The sequence below is a fragment of the Euwallacea similis genome, chromosome 11, assembly GCF_039881205.1.
Source record: "Euwallacea similis isolate ESF13 chromosome 11, ESF131.1, whole genome shotgun sequence".
Classification (NCBI taxonomy): domain Eukaryota; kingdom Metazoa; phylum Arthropoda; class Insecta; order Coleoptera; family Curculionidae; genus Euwallacea; species Euwallacea similis.
In genome coordinates this window covers 4,516,985-4,541,893 of record NC_089619.1, presented here as the reverse complement: position 1 = coordinate 4,541,893, position 24,909 = coordinate 4,516,985, and the positions used below count along the sequence as shown (strand labels likewise).

At 34.5% G+C, this 24,909-nt stretch overlaps 1 protein-coding gene across 3 annotated transcripts in view; it reads right to left on the bottom strand.

The window, feature by feature from the left end:
* Positions 1-24,909, bottom strand: part of Atg16 (Autophagy-related 16) — a 164,232-nt gene that overhangs the window by 29,552 nt on the left and 109,771 nt on the right. The window lies entirely within an intron of this gene.

The window sequence follows — 24,909 nt, the reverse complement described above, 5'->3', positions numbered from 1 at the left end:
AAATGGTTAAAAAGTTTAGTTTATATTCGATTATGCGCGCGCAATAAACACTCTTCATTCAAAATGGAACAAGTTCAACCCTGTGAAACGCCGTCGCACTTGTGGTGTATCGATCGTTCAGACGACAGAATCGACCATTCATCGATGACCAAGCTAGCGATGACGCGTTTGGTTTGTTTACATCGATATTTTTTATTCTTAAGACATATGTTATGCATATTGCATCCAAGAGTATTATAACCTTTTAAATTTGAGGAATTGAGTTTTGTCTTTCAGTTAAGCGTAGGCAGAAACTGCAAACTTCCTCATAACATAGTTCTTCGTATCTATGGTCTTCCGAAGTTTATATTGTTACAGATAAGGAAACGGACAGCATAAAATATAACAGTTTCGGTATAATACGTAGACCATGGTACATTAGTATCCATTTCGCGATCGAACTTTACTATCCTTCGTAAGAGAACTACGAGTATAAAACGTTTATGGCATGTTTTATTACCTACAAAGGATTTTTAGAGGCGCTTTTGCAAAATACTAAACGGATTTCAATACCCGCCAAGATAGAAAATGCACTACTCAGAGTAAGGGAAATTAAGGAAATAATTTCTACCAATAATTTATGTCAAAAACTGAAATATTAGATATATCTCACCATATTGAGTTTCCTCAATATCTAGATGTGCTAAAGTGGTAATACTTACGCAGTGAATCCTTATTTAAGAATTTATCCTTTTGCGAGTACTTCTTTGAAGATTACAGCACTTACCTGAAACCAAATTAGAATATATTTATGTGAGTAATATAATTAGATATAGTGTGGATGAAGTTTTCCCAAAAATGACTAAATATTGAAAATATCGCTGAAATACTCATTTAATTTTTCATTTTTCGTTCCTCACAAAGATTTTTCCAATTGCCTATTTTTGCATTTTTAAAAAATTAAAATCACTTGTTAATTTATTACGGTCCTGTAAAATTAAGCTTGCAAAAAAATGCGTACGTGTTTCAATTATTTCTCCTAGATTTGGTAATTTACGAAAAACATAAACATTGAGCTGCCATTTCCCAATTGAAATTTTTTTCCCATCTACGTTTTTATTCATTGTACATTTTACCCAAAACCGTTAAGTGATAAATTACGTTTCAAAAATCGTATGGTTTAGTGATGCAATACTCCAAAACTTTCTACATTTCATCTACTGTTTACAGTATCCGTGATTCCCACACATATAGAATCAATTTGGGACACGCTGTATAAACTCCTATACGTAATAAGTGTAAAACATTCACGTCTGATCCAATTAGTTTGGATTTTATGTCAAAAGTCATAAAGTGCGCATAAAACTAACGTAAGTTCCACTTTCGATCTTCTGCTATGGCACAGACACGCAAGCTACAGACATGCATCGCCTATGGGGCCGATTTTACAAATAATTAAGGGAATGGTACATGTTTCGATGCTCCTGGTTATAAAAACGAACAAGCTGGTTAACATTACAGCAAACAGATTGTACGTTACAGTCTTTTCCTATTGCGAAGTACATCAGACCTTCTATTTGGATCATGATACTGCATAAATTGGGCACTTGTCCGAAGCGTTAACTGTTCACATAAACAGAAAATGGGGGAATTTTTATTTATATGTATCCAGGATGATTTTTTTGTGTAAAACAGCGTTTACTTTAAAACCAGTGTTCAGCGTTACCAAGTAAGAAATGGTATTTCTCAACAACCCCTTAAGGGTCAATCAATATTCAGTTTGTTGACTGAAGTTAAAGTGCTACAATATAGCGCCAGAGGAGACACCAATGGCGAAGCTGCGTGATATAAAGCCTTTATTCCCGCTGACCCTGAGACACACGCATTGTCACGGTAATCCGCTCACTCATTTTTGAAAATTAAAATTACCATCGGAGCTCCATCCCGAACTAGTGTCTAGTACTTAGTTTCTAATACAACTTTTCACGGTTGTTAATTTTATGTCACGATTGTCTTATAGTAACGGGTGGTCATTAAAAAAATCCTCTCAATAGCCACTGAACCGTAAACGTAAAATCAAACATTTGATGAATAGATAATGCCTGCTGAATTTATCCAAGAGATACTTTTAATGTTTCAACGCGTATAGTTTCCCTTTATCAACAGTATATCTTGTTATTCGTTATAAAATAGCTAACGTACACGTCCAAAATAGTAAAATAGCTTAGCTTAGTAAGATTTAGGAACTAAAACCATGAATTGTGTTGTGGGAAATACAAATGGAAAGTGCATGATGGATGATATATGAAGGAGAAATTCTAAATATCGGCCAATATTATCTTGCAAAATTGATGGGAGTTCAGCTCACATTACTTTGGTTGCCATTTGGCTTCAGGCTAGTGTCCTGCATTTAGGACCACATGAAAGTAATGAAAAACTTTTTATTTCAAATGGTTCAGGTAAAATAAAACCAATGGTCTGTTTTTGCACAGCAGGTGCTAGTGCGCATTACAAGCATCACCATTAATCAGCAGCAAAGCTCATCACCGCACAATCTATGTTACTGTATTTTATTAAAAACTTGTCAAATTTTGTCATTGCAAAGCATTGGTGCATTTTGTTTTTAATAAGAAAACTGTTATTTAACGACAATTTTATTATTTATTTGAGAAACATGGTTCTAAAGGCACAGCGGTTACAGGCATTCAACAAAATGCAGTTTCAAGAATTGTCAATCTTGAAATGCTACATATTCTAGTCATTTTCTAGGAAATTGCTGGTGTAATATAATAAAAAAAAGTCTAAAATGAAGATTTACTTGAAATTAGACAAAATTAGTGGCAAATTCGCAAAAGAAATGAGCGTTCACATAGAAATGGAAAGAGGGTGTTGAGCAATCCGACGACACGTATATATCCTCTTAGTAGCTTCATCAAATATATGTGTCTACAAAATTGGTACACACACATCATGCTGCGCATCTCCGAAGATATACATTCCTGCAGCCTGGAAAGACAGAAGGAAAGAAAGAGGAGACCACAAGCAGGCATTAGCTCAGCTTAGTGTGGTAAGACCCAAAGTTTCGCCAGTTTTGACGATGAGTCCAGGATACCTGCTGTTATTTACCCAACTAGAAATGCTCAACAATAAAAAATTTATGTAGAAGAACTTGGAAAAAAGAAAATTGAGTGCCAAATCTGCAATGACAACGAACGTTCGAGTGTAAATGCAAAGAGAATGGGGGGCAACCCAGTGACAAGTGCTTCTACTTATTGGAGATCATCAAGCATATGTACATACAAAGTAGGCAAAGACACATCCTACTATGCATATTTGAAGATATTCTCACATGCTGATGCTGCTTGGGAATGATGAAAAGAAAAAGAGAGGGAAGCACAAGCAAGCTTCAGCTTCGACTATGGTGGCTGCTTGTGGTCTCCTTCCATCCTTTCCTCGCTGTCGAGGCGTATGTTTTCGGACCTGCAGAGCATGATGTGTACTTACTTTGTACACACACATGCTTGATGAAGCAAATACTTAAGTAGAAACACGTGTAGCTGTGCTGCCCAACATCCTCTTTTCGTTTCCACTTGAACGCTCATCCCTTTTGCGTGCCCTCAATTTTCCTACTTTTATATTCATCCATGCAAACTTTTTCAATATTTATGTGAAATGTTCGCAAAGGTTCAGATTTTCACAGAATTGGATAATGGCAGAAAATTTCGCATCGCTGGATCTCGATGTCATCACAGAATTGCCCATTGAGAGGTAAAAGAAAAAAGCATATATTTTTTTCCAAAAACCTTATTAGGCATGGGAAAAAATATGAAAATGCCGTCAAACAGCTTTCCTAAATAAACAACAATAAAAGGTATTGAGTTTGGAGTGGTAACTTGTCAACATTATTATCCCAAAGCTATCACGGTTATAATATTTCCAACAATCTAAAAATGCTTTTACCTCGTTGCAATTCGTGTTACTAACACAGTTCAAACAATAACCTGCCGAGATGGAATTCCTGATACGGTTTAGAAACTCGTAGAAGAGGAGTAGGATATTTATCTAATAACGCTATTTACTCTCCGACGGCAAAAACCAAAGATCCCCGAGCTAAACATGTATAAATAAAATTGACCCAAAAATAAAGTAAAAATAAGCGACACTAACGGCCGCCATATTTAACTTTGACCTTATTCGACTGCACGGACCTCGAGATATCCGGCGAATCGACGAAGTGACCTTTTGTTGTTTTAATTTTACAGTTTCTCTATCTCGAATAGACCTCATTTCAGACACCTGGACAATAGCTTGAGGTCGGTAGGAAGATGGAAGTTCCTAACTTGAAATATAAATAATAATCCTTTCGTAAATGTCTGAACAATTTGTTTCGCAAATTAGCCTAAGAGATCAAAGATTGGGTTCGCAATTTAATACATATATTGATTATTTTGCGCGAACTTACACGAAGTCTTGGAGATACGACAGGTACTTGCAACTGCAACAAACTGCAAACGTACCCAAAACTGCTCAAAATGACATAAATGTCAAACATTAACATAATATTGCGTTTTCCACTGACGCAGTTATCCGCATACAGATGACCTCATACGTATAAGGATATACTCATACACGCAATTGTTGAAGCTTTAGGTGTTACCTCAAACTTGCGGTTCCCCTTTTTTTTCTGTGGAGTATGATGCGAGTGTACCTACCTACTTTATGCGTACACATGCCTAATGAAGCCAATAAGTAGAAACACGTGTTGCCGGATCGCCCAACATCCTCTTCCATTTCTACTTGAACGCTCGATTACTTTTGCGAACTTGCAACTAGCTTTTCTCTACATTTTTTATGTTCATCGGCATAAAACTTTCCATGTTAATTGTTAATTTTAAATTGTAATTTGAGCTTGCCTCTGCAATTTTCTATCCGCTCTCAGAATATAAGAATGGGATCCTTGGTAAATTTAATTCCTATAATGTTCACAAGAGAGATGTTTGTGAGAAAAAATCTTGAATATTTAGCGTTTACGCAGAAGTAGGATCAATGAATACTTGTATGAAGTAAGTAAAGTGGAAATTTTTGAATCAAATCTGCAAGCAAATTTCCATTTTGTAATTGTATTATAATTAGGATCATTTCGACTAGTGTATGAGCTACTGAAGGAATTATCTACTATTATTTCTCCCTTTCATAGAATTTAATTGTGGCATTACGTCCATAGAGTAACATAAATATAGGTTGTTTAATTGAATTAGTTTTATGGATGAGATAAAACTTGCATGGAGTTGATTTTTAAGTGAACTTAGGGTCCCATGAACAGACTCTCTTGGACACACCTTTCATGAGAATCAATAGTTGTGGTGATTCAATATTTGCGAACAAACATACCACGAATTTTGGTAATTTAAATATGACAGCTTCAGCAACCGTTTTTAACTTAAAGATTCTGTTTTAATTAACTACAACGCTGAGGTTATTTGTATTTATTTTGTATCTATAAAGCGCCTTGTATACACTTAAAAAATATGAGACCAGTTCATTGACTTTCATGCCATTTTATCATATAAGGAAACTTCAACAAATGGATTTGTAATTATATTAATTATTCGTATTCAAAGTCATATGTCAAAGTCATATGTCAAAGTCAATGTTGTACTAGTAACTAGTTTTAGTTTGTTACGATCATAAAACGAAGAAACTCTTGAAATAAATGTATCAGTTTTATGCGGTTATAACTCTACAGGGAACATCGAGTCAGTAAATTCTCACAGTCCCATTTGTTTTATCACAAAATAAAAAGGTACCTACAAAACTTTATCACGTGTCCGTTATTTCGTCCCCAGACACAAACAGCCCGTAAATCTCAATTGTTTCTGGGTAGAACGTGTGTGAGTATTGCGCATTGTAGGCATGTAATTATTTCTCGCAATAATTATTATCTACTATTTTGATCGAAACTGAACATCCACTCTTAATGAGGCTCGTTAAAAAAATTTATTCGTGTCGGTGCTCAGGGAATATAGGAAGGCTGCGCAACTTGAACTTTTTAACTATTTATTTACATTATACTATCTTCACATCAGTGTAATTAGACGACAATCTGTGGTACACGTAGGATTTCCTCCTTTAATATCAAGAATTTAGGATTTTGGGTTTGGGCTGTTAAAAGTTTGTTATGTAACCATTACTTCAGATATACAAATGGCGAATATTACCCACTACTGGGTTTCGGGAGTGATGAAAGCTACAATGTCAATGAAATTAAAGAAGTTATGCTATAGGGGAACAGCGAGTAGTATGGGCCACTTAAGGAATAATTAAATTCAAAAAATATTTGTGGTTAAAATCGGTTATGAATGATAAAAATATTCTTTTTAACTACATTTTTTTTAAATATTAAAAATACATTTCGCAATAAAGCGCGAACGTAGCATAAAATGCAATGGGTGTAAACGTTAAAATTTTTTTAACGTTTAAAAAATTGTCGAGTAGTATGAGCTGCACTAAAATGATTAGGTTTTTAAATTTAAAAAAATATATTTTGCTTATTTTTTAATACTTGTAAAATTGCATAATGTATTACAGCTCGTTTGCCCTATTATTTATTATATAGTTTGCGGAGATCACAAAAGGAAAAAAGTAAATCGTCCATGTCCGCATAGAGCTCATGGACCCAGCCTTCACAGTTTTTGCACTGGATCCAATTTTCTTTATAATTTTCTCCACAAACAATGCATTCCCCATCTACATTATCTTGAAAAGTACTTGGCCTATCCTTCCCGCCGGCCCATACGATATATAATCGATATATAATCGATGCTTCCATTCGTTCTTTTTTTTTTCTTCTAACATCACTTGTCCATTTACTTGTTCTATGTTGCTCCGTTCTCTCTGTAGCATCAGTTCTCTGTGCTATAGGCATACTGTATCTCACATTGATCTATAGTTTAATTGGTCTTACTCCACAATAGTCTACAGTCCACACTCGTTCAACAATAGACAGCTGTCCTGCTACTCTCTACCGACGACAGATGAAATATCATAGTCATTCACGAGAATAAAGAACCGGGAGAACGAGGACATCCTAGTGGAACATGCAAAGCGTGCAGAATCGTTACTCTAACTTCAACGTTTTTTCCATTTACTTTTTAAGGTCCGAATTTACAATCGACCAGAAAAGTAAGGGAATCTTCGCGAAGATGCACTTGAGTGTTTCTTAATGGGTCTGTTTTATAGTCGAACAAATGTAGCCCTCAAGGGGTACTTGCAAAAGTGCAACTCAGCTGCTCGTTATTAGGATTTTATTACCGGCTATACTGGCAACCTCATTTTGACACGAAGGCTTATTAAACTTGATGATAAAAAATGTTGCAGTTTTTGAAAATTTTGAATTCAGTAATAAACAGTACCTGACTTAAGTTCACATTTGTATTAATTATAAAGTATCCACACAGAATTTTATCCTTGTTATAGGACAAGACTGGAAAGACGAAAGGAACTATTCAACTATTGAAATAAATAAGTGCACTTTTGAAACATTATTAATTTCGTTTGTTGAAAATATATCCACTTAACATTAAACGGAAACCTATCTATTAAATCCAAATATCGCAGCAATGCCCTCCGAAATGAAAACTATCATTATCAGCGTTTTCTTCATCATTTTTAAAACAAGTAGATAATTTGAACTAACATGTATATTAATGGGCGGTTAATGATCTCAACTTTATTAAGGAAATTGATATAGTTGAGTTAAACCGTCTCTGTTATTATATTCATAGACCTGTTATTACATCATTTATGGAGGTGTGGATTAAATGACTATTAATCAAAGCTTTAGGCGTAAAGAAAAGTTATTATTGTGTTTTTAACATATTCAATATATAAAAAATAATAAAAAAGTTTTCAACTTTATTGAAATCCCTGTCTTTGCTTATTTTGGCAGAAACCCATCCCTGTACTGCCGTTTCACTCTTTTTAGATCATCAGCGGAGCTTTAAGTTTAATTTCCGTGGAAGCGAGCAAAAACAAGGCATTCAAACATAGATTGTATAGTACCACCAGATAGTCACTATCGGTGGTGTCATCTGTTGGTGCTGGCGACCAGATGCTACATTTAACTTTCACATAGCCAAGTGCCCGGCTTAGGACAAAACGAGTAATTCTCAAAAGTATGAAAAACATTTGTTTATTTTAAACAAATGGTTTTTGGACGCCCTAATACTCCAGAAAATTCACATAAAATGCTACTTTGACACATAGGAGTAAAAACTGTCATAAATTCGCCGCTTATGTTATGATAGTACAATGCCGGAAGGACTCTCATATCGCAGGAACGATTTTTGTAACAATTCCATAATACTCGCGAGGGATCTCGAAACAGCAAACTCAGATACAGCTCACGAAACAATTATTGTATTGTTAAATAATGCCACCTTAATCAGGTTTATGAAAAGAGGAACTAGGTTGACGAAATCAGCGCGACAATTCTACCAAGAATGTGAAGAAGAATGTGAGAAAGATCTTGGATCTGAGAGACAGATTACAAGTTGCAGAATTCTTAAATATTAAAATTAAAGCCTTAGGCCCATTGGCATTCTACAATTAAAAGGGTATTACCGGCTAAATTAGTGTCCACCTTGCTAAAGCGTAACGCTTACATAAAAAGCAAGATTGATTTATTAGCGAGATATTGCAATTATACTGATTTAACGAAACGTAGTCATGCCCAAATTCTAATACCGACAAGAAAAAACGGCAGGATTGCCATTACACAAGACAGCCCGCATCTGAAAATAACGGACACCAGAATTTAGCCGTGTCGAACTTATTACAAAAAATGGAGACCCAAATTAACGTAACATAAGAGTACATTACATATTATCTAGTTTCAAAACACATAACACCTCACAAAATCCTCCGAAGTCCTCCAAACGATATCTTTATATAAACAATCCTCGAAAAATATAATAAAATATCACATAGCAGGATTTCACTTGACAACAACCATATGAAGTATGAAGTAAATGTTACATCGCAGACCCACTTTCTGTTGTCACCAGGTATAATCGCCGTCATATGAAAGACGAACATTCAACCCTCTGACGTAACAGTTCCATAATCGACCTTCACCGTTCCTGATGCAATTCATGAATCAGAGCCAAAGAAGAAGCAGCAGCAGCAGCAGAAGTTGCAGGAGGTTCGGCGACCGGCAGCGGTCTTCAGTCGGCCTTGGTAATGAACGCACGAAAGGTGAAGGCAGCCAAGCCGTGACGAAATTCGAAAACACAGCTGTTTGCATTGAAGCAATGGCGCCACCGGCACCGGTTTGTGGGTGATTTGCAAATATTCATTTCAATGTCTTCTTTAGTTAAATTGTTCATCTAAACTATTATTAAATACCACCCAGCTGGAAAAGTAAAAGAAAAGTGTCTGTAAAAAGAGACGGCTTTGGCGGCAAATCGCTTTAATATTTTCAAAACGAACAAGACAAAGGAAAATTGTATTGGCAAAAAAACTATTATGGTACAAAAAAACACTATTCACGCACCGCAAATTAGTGTAATAATGTGTGTGCGTTAAAATTTTTGTTAGCATTTCACATTGACGTGCGTGCGGTAAAATATTACAGCACACAAATGTTGGTGTAAGAATTTTACTACTTGCTAATATTTCATTAAACGTATACGAGAATGCTTTACTTGTATACGAGAGTTACTTGTAGGAAAAATATTGTACAAAACACGTGAAAGTGTCTTTACCGCACTCGATTTCTCACCGAACTCAATTGGCATCATTATATATGCAGAGTGATAGTGCTTTGGGGATCAGATCACTGTGTAATTTTTCGCACTTTTTATCCCTAAGACCACTACCACTGTATTGTCTTTTAGAGCCAAATTGTATATCACTTTAAGAGGAGTACTCACAGCAAATGTGAACTATCTGAAGAATTCTAAGAGCTATACAAGGTGGGCTAATTGCCGTGATTTACTATTACCACCTCATAAACCCTAAGCTTGTTTTGGGTTAAAATAAGCCAAAAATTGCCAATTTAATGATAGACGCTAATATTCGAAAACTGTTACCAACACTTCTTTAGATGTACGAGATACTAAGGAAAAAATTTAAATTTTTCGAAACAGTTTTTGCAAAATAAATGGCAAACTGTCAATTTTACAAAAAATTGTTTAGTACGAAATGTTATTATTTTTTGAGGTGTAGATATTGAGAATCGTTTTTTCCTGTATAGTTTCTAAGGTAATGACTCGAACTTCATATTTTTGTATGAAGACCTGGCTATTTTTTCTATCATATATTTTAGAAGTATTCTTTACCCTAAAGATCAATAATCCGTCACATGAATGCACACTCAATGTTTTTTTAATGGTAATCATCAGAATTTTGTAATTTTTAAAAATTTTTGGTAATATCTCATTCGAATGTGAGTTTACCATTAAATTTAACAACTTTTGTCTTACCACTTAACCGATCTTCTAGCTCTAACGGTTTAGAAGATAGCAATAATTATTCATTGCATCTCCTAAACCGTTACATTTGGTAATTCATAGCAATAGGACCTCCCTGTAGAGAAAAGACTGAGATCCATTATAATCTGTGTACTTCATTAACGAAGCAGTTGCGGAACTATATTTATAAAAATTTTCTTTAATTTTTTGGATGTCGAATTCGCCCTAGAATTCTCCGAAGAAAATTTTGCAACACCGGGTATAACAAAATATCTTTTTTTTTCTTTGGTCTTTTTGTGGTAATAACGTGTAACGCAGTTGATTGCTACAGATCTAGAAAATTTGTTCAGTTTCTATGATTTCAGTTCCTTCTACTTGTCTTGTGACACGTGAATCAGTATTAGATAAAATGAAACATTTTCTTTTTTAAATTGTTCAAATATAAACATTAATATTAGCAATGTTACTCGTAACTCATCCAAATGACCTTAGGAAAGTTTTAAATATAATTCAGTAATATACTAAGGCATTTTCGTTTTATTTGTTTATACTAATGAATGATTGTGTCAGAGGTGGAAAAAAATGTTGTATACCCTTGGGAGTAAATAGTCCAATGTAGTTCCTCCTTAGAGGGACTAAAGTTGCTGCTTTGGTCTTCGCAGTGCAAACGCATGAATTTTTAGACATTTGGTAATTTTTAGACGCTGAATATAAATCTAAAATCATTGCTAAAATCAGGGATTTGGGTTCAGAGAGAGATGATTACCTAGAAGTTAGCGGTTACAGACAGTAACTGGCAGTACAGATTGTAACAGATAGAACACATAGATTACTTTATTATTTATTTTTTGCTACTGTTTTAATATCCTCTACTTGTGTAAGGAGCTAACGATAATTCAAATATAACCGGCATGTACAGACCTGCACCAAAGCGGACCGGACCAATAAATTGTGTCAGTTTTAATTTGAGTTTGCGAAGATAGCATCGCCTCAAGATTTGAAACTCGTATATACGCAGGGTGCATTATCACCTGAAATGTTTCAACATTTATCTGCATAGGATAAGACCATAAAAGCTAAAATTACCTAAAGGAATGTCCATGTATGTCGTTCAGTTCCGTGACGTACTGTGCAGTAACAGTGGATTTACCGATTTAAAATGACTTTCCTAATGTTTTGTCAAGCCGGTCCGTCCTGATGCAGGTCTGTATGATATATGTGAATCATCCTTTATTCTCAAAAACAATTAATTTTCTATAATAATTGTAGATGGGTTAAGAAAATTAAAGAATCCACCTCAACCCTATACTCTCTGCCACATAGCTTTAACTCACGTTGTAATTATGGAATATATCTAACAAGTGTTCAATCCTGATTGCAGGTGAGCAATCGAGTGTAAAATATTTTGGCTATGTGTGTATGTGTCTTGGTTTTATGGCCTTAAAGTGAAAGGTTTTATCACCAGCATGTCAATATCAAATACCCACAAACCTTTTAGCACAAACACATACCATATTGATTTGTGAACTTTAAAGCTTTTTGAAGTCCACGTGCAAGAAAGATTACCGTGCATCGCATGCTAAAATAGGAGTATGTTTAGAATATACTGTTAACGCAAAAGTACCGAGTGTCCGATAGTCTATGCTATCCCAAAAATTTATGGAAAAATGGAAATAGGATCGTTCTCAAAATTTGATCAATATCTTGAGTAAATGGCTCTAACTTGTCGATTTAAAATAATTTGATCATTGCAACGTTGTTGCTTACATTGAAAAGTAGCAGCCAGTCTGTTACTTTAAACATCGCGCCATATTTTTCAAATATCTAGAATCCCGATGTGTTTCTAATCGCTTTCGAGATTTAAATATATATCATGATTTTTTTTGTATTAAACGTTGCAGCAATAAAAACGGTTTTACACTACGAAATCACCTGACACGAAATCACCTGAAAGTTAAACTAGACTTGTTATAAAACCCAGGAAAGGCAAAGGAAAGATTATTACACCACTATATAATGCCTTGCTATTTCTGAGGAACATTAGAAGTATTTTTTCCCTTTTGCTGCTAACAGTTTGGAAATTTCAGTTTCGTATGCTTCTCTAGCACGCTGCTTCAGGCGGCGAAAATTATCCATCACGCATCTAATGATTGATGCTTGGGAATAAAAAGAAGCCATTATATGATAGATCAAGTGAATATGAACCATGAGGCATTCATTTGTCGTTTCAACTTGGTAAAAAATCTTTTGATTTGTCGTGCTGTCTAGAATCCGGTATTTTCGTGACCTGCTGTTACCGGGACGATTTGAAATGCTTTTTTTTTTTAATGTGTTGGTGTACATAACAAGTTTGTGAAAAGTCCTGGAATAGCTTGATTATCATCACTAAAAACTACTAAAAAACTACAAGACTATACTATAGGAGTTCCCACTTCTGTTCTAATAAATTTTATCTAGAAGACATGCCCCAGTTGTCTGAACGACGCCATACTTCTGAAGATGTTTGAGAAACACCTGTAGGATACAAATGAGAGATAGAAGAAGTTCGCAACTACTGTCTTCACGTTGGAAGAAAACAGAAACTTAATAGTAATATGTATTGCTTAACATGCAAGAAAATCGTAGAAATTTACTTACTTTTGATCGCATCCAAGAGGTTAAATTTGATACAAGTGGGATTTCGCTCAATTATGAAACAGTTCTAAGCATCTCGAAATATAGTATTCTCGGTGTCATTAATGTTTATTCAAATTTTTGAATAAAGAAAACGCAGATATATTTTTGCGTTGTATAAAAGGAAACGATGCCATGGAGAACAAAATAATTTATATAAATTTGTCTAGATACTACGGCTGAGATTAATAATCCAAAAACTTCCTATGTTTCAGCGAAAGCACATAAGAGAACTATTGGAGAAATTACATTCTGAGGGCGAAATTCACACTAGACATTTGGGCAGCATTCATACGCATGTGAAAAAAGCTACAAAGTTTATATAGCTCGTCCAGAGAAGCATCGAGGCGCCACCGACCTTGTTTCTTTAAATCAATAATAATAAAGCTAAATCTATAAACTTTATTTGACTATACTAGAACATAAATAATGAGCGTCCAAACATAACGATTTATAAAACGTCGCAGGCATTCGCGTCGCCGTTCAAGATGAACCATCTTTAACTTTCGCCGCCGGCGCTGGCCAGGTGTCCGTAGCAAATTCGTAGAAGATTACAAATAATCACTCGGTTAGTGAATTTAATATCACATGACACTTGACTTGATAACTATTTACAAACTATCACGTCGTCAAGGCCGCGATCAGTAATTCACCTATTATGATGCTGCAGTGACAGTGAACGACAAAGTCAGCGCCAGCGCTAACGTAAAGTTTAAAAGTCCAGCCTAGTCATCAACTCGATTGAAAATCTTCCAGGTTTCACTTTCTCCTCAGTTCGGAACAGTTCGACTGATTTTGCTGGCAAATTCTCCACTAAACACTCTATTCCATTTGAGAAAACAGGTAAGTACTTCAGATGATAGTTTTATGTTTTCTCTGAAAATTAAGAACTGTTTTCCAACAGCGACTACCCAGGCGGCGACGAATTGGAGGTCGTCCATGAATGTGAAAAGGCAAGAGGTTGGAACTTGTCGATGGACAGAACTCGAGCAACGCACCTTATTAAATTTTTATCACCAATGCCTGAATTCTGAACTATTTACAAGAAATGGTAACGCTATAAAGCTGTAACTGTAAGGAACAACTAAACTTATACCGATAGACCACTGTATTGGTACATCGAATGCTAGAGAATCGTAGCTTTAGACGTTGAATAGCGACATAGTTTTGGTCAAAACGAGTGACTGTTTGAGAACAACGGCCCACTTTTCCGATTTTTATGTTTTAAATGGATATTTATCACACTAAATATTCACCCTGGATGTTGTTAATAGATGATCTTTAAAATGTAGGTTCGACAGAAAATTAAGCGCAATGTAAACTGCATTTAAAAAGACATTTCTGTGATAAACCTAATATTGGAAGATTCCTGAAGGATAAGTGGTGTGGAGTTAACAATGGCTTGGTAAATATATATATATGGACAATATTCTTCTTTTTCACAATGCAGTTAATCATACAATCAGATAAGGATGCTATTAAAGATGGGTGAGAAAAAGAGAAATTGTCTAATGTTCTTACTTTTCAACCACTGCACGATACGTGGAAATTATGAGAGTCTAAGTTCATGGATCTTTAAATGGATGTTATAATGAGATTATGTAATAAATGGTGATTATTAAAAACCCTGAAGTAGGCGTTTGAAATATTAAATGGATGTCTTGATTAAATTCATCTGTAATCTATTTATTATCAATGTCAGATGTCTTATGGTAATAGCAACTGGTTTAATCAAGGCCCTATGTTTGCGGTTTATCGCATGCTACGATAATTTTTCTGCAGTCCAATAAAATTCTACATTCTCCTCTTTGCCACAACTACCGAGTCTCGTTATGACGACCGAATTTAAAACAGAAAATAACGGAAATCTTGCCAGAATCAAGTACATAATTATACAGGATAACATCATGAAATCGCCCAAAAATATATTTACATGTACACACATTATTACAAGAATGGCTTTTCAGCTTCTTCCCGCTTATCTCTTCCGGAGAATCAAAATCTCACGAAACTGAAAGAAGACGAGTACTCTAAACATAATCATACAATTGCGTGCCGCTTGTTTCATGAATGGATTCAACCACTATTCAGTATAACACGTTAACCTAGACTAATTAGCCTTATAAATTTTAAACAATTCGAGTTCAAATTACTCTTCAAGGAAGAGTTTCACTGAGAAAAATGTATATAAGCAAGTTAGCAACTGCATTAAATATTCCATACTGCTGAGATAACCAAGCATTCGATGCAGACGTAAAACAAACATTAAAATCGCGATTCACGGTTATCAAATGAGGCTAAAATGTGCGATGTATCATAAAAGGTGAAATGTATCTACATAAAATAAACGTCTGTTGAAGTATGGGAAAGAGTGTTCTTCTATAACAATAAGCGCTTCTTCTGAGAGTATGAACCATGGTATGAGATACATTCACACTACTAAAACCTTCTTTTTTTTAATTATTAGTGTTGGGTAAAAAAGTTGAAATTAGTCATACTACAGAAAAAAAGTAAGGTTTTTTCTTCGGACGTGCATGAAAATTAATTTGATAGCAACTAGTATTGCTGGATTTTCTAATATGGAGATAACATGGATACATAAACAGACTCAAGTATTTGTAATTAAATCAATTGGCATTTCGTTCGTGATATTTTTCTCGCATCATTGTTCATTCCAGGCATAATTAGGTCGATCTTAGTTTATAGAACCTATATCCCACGGTTGTCGCCACATTCATTCTTACAAAAAAATGGTTCTGAATCAGACCATGGGCACACCACACAAATGTTTCTTTAAGTATTATTTTCCATTTGCGACATTTATGACGTCGTTAATCCAAAATTGTCGTAAACTTGTAGCCACAATTATTCGTCGTAAATTACACGTTTTGTACAATTTGAGCATTTAGGAGGTTCAGTTCGAATTTGTCTTTTGTTTAAGTCACGAATCACAGCGTTAAAGTGACGCATTTTTATGCCGAATATAATTACGTTCTAGAACTTATTTTTCAATATTTTTTTCCAAAACCTGTAATCTCCTGAATAAAAACCTGTGCCACAATTATGTTCAAACAAAAGGCTCACGAAAGATATATCCAAAATAAACCGTTCTTTAGCCTTCATGAGGTTTAAAGGTAATTGCTATAAACTAAAACCTGGACACCCTGTATAATACAAAAAAAATTGTTAATCAAAACAGCGATAACTTCACATTTGTCCGGCTTTTTTGAGAGCTAGTGTTTCAGAAATTTCTCGACCTAGTTTTATGAATAAAAAATCCGGATGCTTATACAAAAATGCCATTAAGTGCCATCTTATACAGGGTCACTTTTATGGTTAACAAAGGGATTTGAAAAAAGATCAAATTTATAAAGTTGCTTAAATGGGAAAATCATTTTAATTTTACTAGACATTTTAAAAATTATCTTGTTATTTTGAAAAAGTTTATGGCTGACTAGATACTTTTTAATCCACCTATTCCATTTCCACTGTTTTGATAATCAGTTTAGTTTTAATATGTACACAAAACTATAGCTGAATTGACTTGTTCAAGTGATTTTACCAACAGTTTCATTACCAATATATTTTACTTAAAAAATCCCATCCTGGTATATTCAGCTAGGGAAATGTTTCGTTCTTCGAAAAGATGAGACTGGAAGGAAAATACTTAAACGCCCTTAGCTGTTCACACCGTTATATGTAGAAAAATACTATGCGTTAGTCGACAAAATCAGTCTTGTGTGGAAACAGTTAAATTTGAAGTAATTCTCATCACGACTCCTACAACGGGCCGCGGCCATTCTGAATTTTAATTCGATGTGTAACTTTTATTCGCACATTTACATTGTCTGTTGTTCGTTTCTTAAATGAATGTAATCTCTTCGCGTTGCCCATTAAGATTCACGTCCGCTTAAGGATTCTTCTTCTGAAGAGATCCGCATTATTTTATATTATTCTTTTTACGCATGAATGAAATACATTAAAAATATTAAAAAAAAAGAGATATTTTCGATTAACCGCGTCAGTGCTCTCGATTTGGACTTCTCTGAATGAAGATAAATTAATATGAAACAAGTTTATTCACGCATTAGACGCCTTCAATTCAATTCCTTGCCTAGACCCTGCTCCTTACGTGACCTGTACTTGAGCTCAAAGTGCTCTTCAACTTCAAATTCAAAAATATCTTTATTATAGGAAAAATGTTGGGATAAGGCGAGGGGTAGGCTAATTCAACTTGAAAAGGATATGATCAACAAATACGTATGTGCGATATATGCAAAATTTATTTCAAATTAATGCAACTTGAAAATTGTTTATTAAAATATGCGTGCAATGCAGACAAAGCAGTTGTAAACTATAGGGACGAACTATCCGATCACGACGTACCAATTTTAAAAAGGAAGGATGTTATTTAGATATAGTAGTTGTAAGATCTACAGAGTTCAAGTTTATTACCAGTTATTATCACACCTATTCGACGACACTATCATCACAACGGTTCAAATATCGTAATTACGATTTCTTTTCGAGTAGCCATCTCATTAAGCAAGTTTATTGACGGTTGACTATAAAGACATACATTTTTGGCCTTAAACGTCTTTGGCAGCTAAATAGATCAATCTCTAATCCATTAATGAAAAATTAATATAAAATAAGTCTCCGGCCTAACTAAGGAAAATAGTTTTTTTAATTGAACTTCAACATTACAAACTCTATAAATGAACATACTCTCCTTCAAGAATGATATGTTCATTCGAAAGAAATCCTCTTATCTCGCTCGAGCAGCTCCAACAGCGTTCTGAATCATCGACGTGTTGATGTTTTTGGTCCGACGTGAGCAAACTCGGCACCCACTGTGAAAGCAACTTACGAATGCTCGAATTTTCGTGTGAAATTGTAAACACATATCCTTCTGATACCTTTAAGGGGGCAATTATCTCACGCAACTTCACTTTATGGTTTTTTTATGTTTTCCGGACTAACTGTCGATTTTAGGGGACCAGAGCGTTTGACACCATCGGTGCTTGTACGGCCGCATTGAAATTCAGCATGCCAGTCAATAATAGTTGATATTTACCTGGTGCAGTCTCCAGAACTCCTATCACGCCCCTATTCAGCTTCAACAGTATTTTTCCCCATAAAAAAAGAATGTTTAATCAACGTGCGAAATTCTTTTTTATCACTAAAACCGTTATAACCTGTAAACTAATTGTCAAAACGTCATGAAATTTTGACATCAATCAAATGGGTCTGTCAGCAGTGTTGCCATATATGTGTCACACCGGAATCTTATTGAGTGATGTGTTACAGCAATGTTCACCTCTTTCTCTGTACATAATTTTGCAAGTTAAATACCTTTGCGCCGTTAATGCTTAGACAAAATGAGTTAGAACTAGGTTTTGTAAATTTAGGAATAAATTGATGAAATATGAAAAAATAAAATTAAACATGTCCGCAGACTCTTCACTACACCTAGATACAGGGTATCCATAAAGTTTTAAATATTTTTTCCGTCGTTCTACAAAGGAGTATTTTATTCTATAAACCTCGGGCGCGTCATGGACATAGTGAAACCTCCAATGATTTCACATGATTTCATTTTTTTTGTTTTGTATTCGGCATCGTTCCATATTATATTCATAATAGTATATACAGGGTGTTTTTTGATAAGTGTCCGATATTTCACAGGGCGATTCCTCGAGTATTTTTAAGATAAAAAGTCCACATAAGCATGGGTCCGCAAAGCCTTACTTATTGAATTACAGAGTGTTAAAAATTTATTTTAATTTTTGTTTTTTCTAAGTAATGTTACAAAACCTCTAAGTACCATGTTTCGTTCAAATTCGATACTATTTCAAAAATTACTCAGAAAAAACAAAAATCAAAATAAATTTTTAACACCCTATAGCTCGACAAGTAAGGCCTTGCGGACCCACGTTTATACGGACTTATTATCTTAAAAATACCCGAGGAATCGTCCTGTGAAATGTCGAACACTTATTAAAAAACACCCTGTATACATTATTATCAATATATTATGGAACAATGCCTTGTATAATAATAAGCATGCAATTTTTTAATTCTGAACTGAAGGGCCAGGCAACAATATCAGATTTGCATAAAAGCAGTTTCTGCTGTGTCGCCGGGTTTTGTTATAAAAAGATCTTAATTGAAGGCTTTTCTGTATCGCAAAATGAAACGCTTAGGTGTTGAGTAAAGTTTTAGTCAAAAAAATTTAAACCATAAACTGAATTGCTCAAACCAACCAAGAGAACCTCGAAATAAATTTAATCATACTATCTTGCATTACCAGTTAGTTTATGTGTAAATCGAATATTAAGTACTTAAAACTATAATGTTGCTAACCAAGCTAACCAGACCCTTATTAGGGATCAATTGTCTGAAAAGTTGCAGTAATTTCTATAAAAATTCAAAACTGGCATGTTTCGATAAACAACGAGGTGAATGTAAAAAGAAATCTCGCAGGCGGTGAATTATAAAGGTGTAGCGTGATTAAGCCATTTGCTATTTACCATAGAACATCCGATTGACAACTGTTTAACAAATGAATTTATCTAAGACATGCCTTTGATATTTCAATGAGTAATTAAGGTTTTTTCTATTGATGATCTTTCACCTAACTGCGTTTAACTCCACCCAGTGACAAAAAAGGAGATAAATATTACGTTCGCCATATTGTCAAGGAACATTGTTAGTTTTAGTGTCGTATTATTGTGTGGATTATAACTGTAGGTACTTGTACAATCTTTCTCTGCACATGTAATCAGGATTGTAATTGGCAAAGATACAAAAGTACCTGTAATTATATTTTATATACTTTTTTTTTATTGTCTCAGCTCTGCTTCTTGGGAGAAATATTTAAAATCGAAGAAGTTTGCTTAAGCCCAATGACTATTACAGGAGATTACACTAACATGTTGAAATGCATACTATAATACGTTGCAGTGAGCACAGAATTCCAGGCCAGGTTGCGTTGGTTTTGTGCCATTTGGCCATCATCTCACTACCGTGGTCAAATTGGGTGCCAAGAAGTCATCTCAAAAGACAATTTTCGTAATTCTACACTATTTATTGTTGCCATATGCTGACATAAGCCTCGGCAATAGCGGTTTCTTTTCAAGTCCATTCAAGAGTCTTGCAAGCAAGTCTTGATCTTGATTTTGCTTTCACATGTCTGGCATTGGTGTTGCATTTTGTGCAAGACCAATACCATGATGTACTAGTCACCACTCAAAAAGATTTTTATTTATCGCATATTTGTGGCATAGAACAGTTTCTGCCATTTTGCTGCGAAATCAACTACAACAGCTTTGAGATGTTAATGTTAGCGACTGGACCGTCAGAAGAAGACTTCGTGCTATTAAATTGACCTGCAGAATAATGACCACGGGACCACCATTGTACTGCCGGCTTCGACTTACAAGGTTGGCTTTTGCCCGGATTCACGCGGCATGGGATGATAAGAACTGGAATAAGATAATGTTCTCCGATGAGTTGCATTTTTGCCTCAACGGGTCAGATGACGCACAGAAAGATATACTTCTGTTTGTATAAACGAGGGTTGAGGCAGCGGTTATGGTTTGAACAAAAATCACTTCCCATGCCAACAGAGAGTTGGTGTTGATGGAGAATAGATCCCTCGCAGCTCACAGGAACATTACAGAAATTCTGGAAGATCACATTATGAGTTTAGTTATGACTATGTGCGATCATGGGATTTTTTTGCAAGATAATGCCAAATCGCACACAGCCGGAATATTTCGTGAAAAAATTAAATTCTCATTTGTTTTTTTTACGTTTTTTCCAAAACTCACAAACATTTTCGATATGCTCTCAACATAATTTCTATAAAATTTCATCACTAAATTATGCAATGCACTGCATGTTACATATCATGTATGTAATCTCAGAGCTTAATGGAGAGAAAATAAGAATCATTTGATTAAAGAAAACCTTTTCATCAAATCAACCATTCATCAAGTGTGTATCTCCCCGTACATCGAAGATTAGACCATGCCGCGAGATGATTACAACTCATCTTATTGACCAGATCTCATCTATTAATCTACTTGTATTTTTAGATCCCCAGTAATTATGCTACGGACATATTAGACGTTTTCCGTCTTAAATACCGGGTTCGGTTAATGTGCGAGCTACTAAAGCAGTTTAAGTATTATTGCTCCGTAGTTAATCAAGTGGAACCAAACTGCTGTCAAAACTTATTCAACATACCACATTTTATACGATAATAAGAAAATGTTTTTTTATGTTATTTCCTTAAGAATTTAAATCGTTAAAGACTTAGAGCGAAATGATTTGCTAGATTGGATATAAGTTTTTTCTCTGAAATTTCAATAATTTGTTTCGTATTATAATTAAATATAGCCGATGTAACCTACATAACCACTGTTAATCTTCTACAGACAATTTGATCCGCCGATTGACTTCTTATTAGTCATGCAAATAAAAGAACAGTGTAGTTACGCAATAATTCAACTTAATTAATTATTGGAGAGAGAATTATACACAGTGTTTCCTTTAAGTGGTACTACTATTGCTAGCTTAGTAAATGTAAGAGATATAAGGTCAACTAAACGAAACAAAGTTGTTTTTTTGGTGACGATTTAAAATACTACTACAATGTGCCAAATTATTACTGCTCTAATAACTTATCAATATTAACTATTTTCAAATAAGGACTTGCAATTTTCATCTTTGATTTTCGAAGGCCTTTTTAACCTTCCTATCCACCGATTTCACTTTGATGATTTTTTAGACGTTATCTCTCACAAATGTATTATCGGATTTTGAAAGTAGAAACTTACATACATGGACATTTTTTGTTATTTCAATAATTTCTCAAAACTTCACTTGCTTTATTTTTAGACGTGTCGAACTGACGATTGATGTAAATGCGTGCTATTGCTTCGTTGAAATATGGGTTAAATTTATATCTAATAAATGAAGGTACATATTAATGAGACGTTGGTAACGCCGTTCCGAGATGAAGCTTTCTAAAAGAGCAAAAAATAAACGCATAATTTATAGAAATTAAAAAGGGCCTCAAAGAACAAAAATAAAAAGCCAGGGCCGCATTTGATAAATAAAGAGTTAATAGTGATAAAATATGAACCCAATAATAGTTTGAGGACGCTGAGCTTGTATCTTAAATGGTCACCAAAAATTACAGATTTTGTACCGTTTAAGTGATCTTGTATTTCTTACAGTTACCAAGATAGCAATAGTGATATGATTTAAGAGACACCCAGCATAGAGTTCGTTAACGAAAACTTGATAACCTTCAAATCGGAAAAAGTAGTAAAATCAGTAAATAAAAATAAGTTATTCAAATTGCTATTTAGATCGAAACCATATTCTTGCATGCCATATTTGGAGCATTGTCGGGCTGGTGTTAGTGCGTAAAAAAATAGGTTACACTTTGTGAGCCCGTTGACGTGTTGTGCTTTATCCTTATACCAACAGAATAAAGATATTTACTATTATCATTATTATTATTATTACCGCATTGGGTTACTGACGCAAACAGTGCGACGACGCGAAGCGAAGTTTCGTCAAGTGCGATAAGCGTTTTACTTGTTAGACAAATCTGTAATCATTTCGCGAACTTTGTCATGTTGCACGAAATATTTTTATATCCGTAGCAATTCATCTACCTCCAAAATTAGATAAATATGACAAAACACCAAAAATCTACAGACAGATAACTCGGCATGAACGTGAAAATGCTTCGTCTAACGTCTTTATTCAAAAGTGAACAGAGAATCTGGAAACGTCACAATATCGTAAAGTATTGAAAAGATGTGTAGAACACATGGACCAGCGATTTTTCCTAGATTTAATAGTTTGTAGAAATTATGCTCTATTTCTTACTTTATGTCCACACTGTACAATATTATATTTTTCAGACTGCGGGGGTCATGATTAAGTTGTTAACTACCATGCAATCTAAACTCGGCATTCATTCAGAACCAACGATCCAGAAGAAATGGGTGTAGCATTGTTTTTAAAATTTTATTCCCGGTTTTTGGTAAATAAGACACTAATCGAGTCGGCGACAAAATTGGTGGAAATGAAGTTACCACGAAGTTTCATGTCTTACTATTAATTGTTGGTCGATAAGAAGCAGATGAACATGCATATTTAAAATAAAACTTTACTATTAATAGGTTGTAATTGTTTATTATAACAGATCAAATATTACACCGATATAATAACAAAGGTTTATTGTAGATGGTGCTGGCTGCTATGGGTATCCCATGCAATTTTGAATATGGTCGCTTTAAATAGACTTCAATACGATGCACGTCCTCGAGGAGTTGTTTATATTTCAGTAAGAATATCAAGCATTTTCTAGATCACCACTATAGTTCCACAAACTTCCATTAAGCTGGTTCTTTAGCAAATAAATCAACAATGAAATAGAAATTAGAAATCCTTGTAGAAATCCAAACCATAGCATTGCGACATCAATCAATGTATAGATGCTCATACAAGCATTACCTTATAGTTATGGATCCCGCATCCACTTCAAAAACAACCTACCCGTTATAAAATATCTGAAACAGGCACATATTCTTGCAATTAGTCTTAGTTCCAGTATGTAAGATCTTTGAAACTCACTATTGCATGCAGTTAATCCCTCGGGTAATCCATATCTGTCTAGTGCACTGATTTATTTATATGAATATAAATAATTTTGTTCACATAGGTACAGGAAATGCATTATTTGCTCACACACACATTGCTCACACATAGTCGTCACTATCAAAATCTATTGCCAGTACCGACTAATGAGTACTACTTAGAAAGGCACCACAAAATGATAGATTAATAGTCACAAATATGCTTTCCCGCTACATGTAGACTAACATATGTGAATTTTTCCTAGGTATTGTGTAATATTCAACCTTGTCGTTAAGTTTAGTTATTTCAGTAATAATTACATTAAAAGTGAGTGCTAAGCGTAGATTTGGTTTTTCCTATCGGCACATCAGTTGATCACTAGTCCTTTAGGCGCTGCCGTATATAGTATCATGAGCACGCAAAATGCACACTCAAAATGGGTTATCCCATAAGTACAACACTGAATGTATTTTAAACGATGCTATCGGACAAAAGGTGTATTTTTTTTAACTTAGGGCCAATAGATCAACCTATTGGTAACTTAATCTAGAAGATCATTTTCATAAAAACCAAAAAACTAACCTTCATTATATTATTTCTGTGGAACTTATGTTCGTGGTAAAGTAACCTGGATTTTTCTCCACTTAAAAAAAATTAATGGGGGTTTCTAGAAAAAAAAATGGCAAAGTGAAAAATTGCCACGTCATAAGAGAGAAGTGCCAATAGCAAGCAACCTCTGTTTTCCTTACTGTTGAGTAGTTATCACTTACTTTTACTTCAGTTGTTGGAGTAATAATTTATAGGGAATATTTGTTAATCTATTTTACTGATTATTTCTGATTTCGGTGCATGTAAGGGTGTAAGGTTACGGAGTTTATGGTGTGTACATCATTTCCAGAGGCCCTTAGTGCACAAAATATCGCTAGAACTTCAGATATTTTTCTTTGAATTTTTACAGCAATCATTTGGTACTTGCAATGTGTAATTTCTATTTCATAATAGTAATTTTGATGTCAGAATACTGCTCTCGCTAGAGTATTTTGAGCAAATTGAGGAAGTAATGGGAATTTCCCAGTTTTAAAACGCTATTTTGGTCGTTATACAATAATCTCCTACAATT